This window comes from Otolemur garnettii, unplaced genomic scaffold (genome assembly GCF_000181295.1).
Source record: "Otolemur garnettii isolate 467f Iridium unplaced genomic scaffold, OtoGar3 scaffold00070, whole genome shotgun sequence".
Classification (NCBI taxonomy): domain Eukaryota; kingdom Metazoa; phylum Chordata; class Mammalia; order Primates; family Galagidae; genus Otolemur; species Otolemur garnettii.
Genome location: NW_003852465.1, coordinates 8282818 through 8287977, shown reverse-complemented (window position 1 = coordinate 8287977; position 5160 = coordinate 8282818).

Here is a 5160-nt window from a genome sequence, read left to right as displayed (position 1 = left end):
TTCTTGGCAATGCTCTGCCTGCTGAGAGCTGTGGCTCCTGGCCGATGGCTGAGCAAGACTGAGAAGAGCGGTCCAGCCCTTGCAGGCCAGCCTGCTTACCCCCACATCCGATCTGCCTGGCTGCCCAAGCGCGACAGGTTATTTTTGTTCCTTCAGACTCTGCCAGTGCCTTTGTCCCCCTTTCCAGGAGTTACTCAGTTACCAGTGTCGGTTTTCTATTTCCAGAGCAAAGCAGGTCCTCCCCCCTATGGCTCTCTCCACCCTACCAGGGCTTGGCGTCCCCCAACTCCATGCCTGGGGAGGGGCCGGGCCTGAGTCCAGTCCAAGGGCAGGGGCAAGTCTTCTATGGTGGGGAGGGTGAAAGAGGGTGGGGTGTCTGAGGGAGAGGACCGCCGCCACCTTCTCCTTCACATCTTCTGCCTTCCACCTTCTCCTGGACCACTCCCATCAGCATGAGCTGCTCTCCCTCTCATCCTTAAAGATATCCCTCTCCAAGACCCACATCAGCCAGCCCCGTGGCTCTGATCCTTCCACAGTCGCCCTCCTCACAAGAGAGGGGGCACTCACAGCCTCTGCTTCCCACCCCCCAGCCATTCTTGAGTCTTCAACCTACTGCAGTCTGGCCACCATGCACACTGGCCACCATGCACACCACTGCTTCTCTGCAGTTGTCCGTATTAAACCCATCAAACTGAGGGACACCCCTCTGCCTCACCTGCCTCTTCTCTCCATGGTGCTGACTTGGCTGGTGCCCCTCCTGAACCCCCCCCTCACTGGTTTCTTCCTGCCTCACAGGCAGCACCTTCTCAGGCCTCCTGGCAGGTTCTTCTTCAAAGTGACCCTAAAGCCAGTGCTTCTTGGACTTGGTCCTGACCTTCTCTCTCCACATTTCCACGGTTTCCATATGGCGGCAAGCCCCCTCTTCCTTTTTGACCTCTGACCCCAGAAGAAGTTTGCACGAACATGGCTACTGGAGGCCTCTCAGACATTTTGCACTTAATGGGGCCAGGTAAGAACTCTGGACTCTCACCCTGTTACCCCCCATTCTCTCCTGGATCACCTCCACCTTCCTGGTGGGTGGGGACTGTGCTCCCTCATGCCTTCTTACCTTTCACATCCATATAACATCAAGTCCACCAAATCTCACCACCAGAATGTTCTTGTAAGTCTACCAACCATTTATGGCCAGTGTCACCCTGTTTCTCCTAAGCTACCTGGACTCTCATTACTCCTCTGTTTCAATCTTCAGGAAGCACTAAGAATTGTCTTTTAAATAACATTCAGCCATAACACCCTTTCTCCCGAAGCCTTGCAGTGTGCTGTGTGTGATCAGACACTACCATGGCCTATGAGGCCCCGAGTGATTCGGGACATCATCTTATGCCCCTTTCCACTGGCCAGGCCCCATTCTCATCCTTGAGGCCAGCCTGAGTGTCCTCAGAGGGATTCTCCTCACTGCCCTGTCCAAACCAGCCCTCCTTTTATTTCTATTTCAGCCCTCTATTTATTTTCATAATAGCACTGATTATAATTTGTAAATAATTTATTTCTTTACTTTCACTTTTGCTGTTTGCCATTCACTCCAGATTGTAAGCTCCACTAGGGCCGGGTCTATGTCTGATGTTTTCACCACTGTATTCCTAGTACAGGAAGACAGGTATTGTGGAGGGGAAGATCATGGTGTCCCACCTAAGGACACAGCTTGGGTAGGGTTGCCAGTTCGAGCAAGTAGAAATACAGGATGCCCAGTCCAGTTCAAATTCCAGATAAACAATAAGTCATTTTTTGGTATAACTATGTCTGAAATTAAAATTTAATTGGCATCCTACACTTTACCTAGAAACTAGGTGAGTGAGGAGGGTGGGGTAGGAGAAGGGGATGTCAGAACAGTATGCAGAGCCCTGGGGGCAGATGGAGCTGTTGGGAAACAGAACCAGGCAAGGGCAGAGCACGCCGTGCTCCTGCATGCCGCACCCTCAGGATGAGCCTTGGCCTGAGAGAAGTGAGGTGAAGAGGAAGCTCCGAGGAACACTGAGACCTGGATGGGTTCTGGGTGGAGGTGGGGACTCAGTTCCTCACCCTTCTAAGGTCACAGAAAGAACCTGGCAGGTGCTTCCTTCTCCATGACCTTCTGACTCATCAAATTTAGTTCATTTCAACACATCTATGGAATACTCTGGGACATGCTGGGCGCTGGGCCAGGTATTGAGAGCACAAAGATGAGTAAGGTTTGTTCCTGCACTCAAATGCTCAGTACTTGAGCACTGGACAGCATGATCCAGCCCAGGGGAAAAGCCATACCCACGATCATTGTCCTCCAGACACAAAGTTGGGTGCCTTCCATGTATAATCTCATTTCGTCTTCCAAACAGCCTCACGAGGTAGGCATTATGCCTGCCATTTCCTAAGCAAGGAAACAGACACTCGGGTGATTCTGCACCTTAGCAAAGGTCACTTGGAAGTAAGGGATGAGCTGGGATGCAGCCTCAGGTTTCTCATCCTCTGAAGAACTCATCGCACTTGGAGGACCACAGCTATCAGAGCCAGGTCAGAATTCGGAGGGGCTCGAGGTGGTGAGCAGAGGGAGGACTCTCCTGGACATGCCAGTGCTGCCCTACAACAAGGGGCAGGGTACAAACTCCCTAATGGCCTCTTTGTGCACGGGCCCATGATGCTGCCTGCATGGGTGATAGGGTGGACCATCAGCACCTCCACTGGTGTCCTGCCATCACCCTCTGTTGTTAAACACATGAACTCACTCTTCTGTGGAGGCTTCTAAGCAGTGTGGGAGAAGGGGCTGGTGAATCTCACCCTATCACCCCTCACACCTGATAAGCCTGTCCCTTCTAACTCTGGAGCGGCAGTGGGGCTCACAGGCCTTTGCTTGGAAATCTCTTTGAGTTAGGGTGGGCTTCGGGAGCTCATTCTTGCCCTCCTTTACCCTCCAAGAAGACCAGGCCCTTGCTCCATTTTGATACATGGGCAATCTCAGGCTTCAGACATTTCTGGGGAAAATGAGGCTTGTTCCCTCTCCCCAGGGTCTTCCACACCTGAGAAGTAAAAAGTCCTACCCACCTTTGTCCCTTCCACCCGCATTTGTGGCAAGTTGCTATAGCCCAGATCTCTGAGAACCAAGATGACCACGGAACTTGCTGTTCAACTAATTCTTTTTCTGTCTTTCCAGTTTCCCGTGGTTTCATCTCTTTGTTTTCTTTTGTGTGTCCATGTTTTCCAGTTAGATACTTAATTTTCAAGTAGTTGCAGTTTGGGTGTGGGAAATCCTGTCTGGGGGTCCCTCATGATGCTGGCATGTGAGATTTCCCAGCTGTGGGTCCCCCACTTTATGTCTGAGTCTAAATATATTCTCCACACGTTGTCCTCATCACATTTGGGCAAATTCTTTGGGCTCCTCCCTCCAAGCATGTGCAAATGTACAGTCTCACATCCACCCTTGCACATACATGTGCTCTTACCCGCCCTTGCACAGACATGGATGTGCTGTTGGTTTGCCCTGTAACAGTAAGTGTTGATGTGTTGGGAAAGGGCCCTTTGTTATTTTCAAAGAAAAGTCATTCTGAAGCACTTTGTTGAATAAATACTCTGAGGGGCCATTGGGTTGGGAAAGGCCATCATTGAATGGGATGGGTTTTGACCTAGAGAAAGAGATAACCAACATAGGAATTTGTGGGTGAGGGATGGTTAGGTTAGAAGCAGACTGGATGAGGAAGGAGCCACCACATGGTAGGAGGCTTGAGCCCAAATAGAAGACAATTCACCATGGTGGGAATATGGGGAGAGAGGATAACTGAAAACACTTTAAGGACAAAGATTATAGTAATCAACAGTATGATTTATTCTGTTGTGCAGCAAAGAACTGCCCCTGAGTTACTTCCAAATCTTTAGTAGTCCATGTGTAGTAACTTTCACTGACCTTGGTGAAGGAAATTAAAAGAAAATTAAGGAATTCAGGCTAAATTGTATGTTTAAGTCTGTGGAGTTGGAGGGTAGAAATGTTCACAAGAGGCATGACAAGAAAGAGACAAAATTCTACAGAAGCAGGAACTTAGAGCCAGAAGTGACGTGGGGAAGCTCAAACCCAACCCCATCCCCCACCCCCAAACATTTCTAAAGATATTGGGAGGGACCCTGAATTTCCCGCCACTTGTGGGGTGAATGTTTGAGAACCTATTATCTCATCTCAACAAAGCCAAGTTACATGTATGTGCACATGCTAACACATGTAGGTTCACACGCAAACGAGCATTTTTTCCCTCTTCATGGAGCATGAATGAAGCAGTGATGTGGCAAGTATCAGGTTAACTTTGTAAATGAAGAGCGCCAAACCAGAATATTTAGGTTCAGAAATCTGCCACTGGCCTGAATAATCTGGTTTGGCCATTTATACTTAGCAAATTAACCAGAAAAGTGCCAAAGCCCTGCACTTGTGACCGGCAGGAGCCCTGTTAGGGTGGCTTCATCCTCCCAGAGGCGTAGATAATCTCACTACTAAGGTAATAAGTACATTTGTCCACATATTATTATATCTGATATGTATTTGTAACCAACCCAATGACTGTCCCAGATAATCCAGGAGTAATCTTTCGCACGAGGCTGGTTTTCTGCAGCTGCTCAGGAAAATGCAAGGGAGTTTGCTATTTGCATAACTGGCAAAGAATTGGCCTAATTTTAAAACAGAAACCCAAATGTAAAGCACCAAAAATGAAAATAAAAACATAAAATAGGAAGAGGGCAAGAGGGAAAGGAAGCCTTTTGCGTCAACAGAGAGATTTTGGTTTTTCCCTCAGTTCTGCTAGGGACTTGCTTTGAAAATGTGTCAGTGTCATCATTTGTCCCAAGATAGAGTACTTGAGAGCTTCTGAGAAGTTCCTTCAGCTCTAAAATACTGAGATGCCCCCAGAGTGTATGATCCAGGTAGACCATCAGGTGCTGGAGAGGAGTGATCCCATACGGGGGAGGGAGTGCTTCTCAAGCTTTCATGTGCATATAAAATCAGCATTTCTGGGGAGTGGTGTTATAATAAAGGTTGTGGGCTCGGTGCCTGTAGCTCAAGATGGCAGCCACAGACACCAGAGCTGGAGGGTTCGAATCCAGCCCGGGCCTGCCAAACAACAATGACAATTACAACCAAAAAAAAAAAAA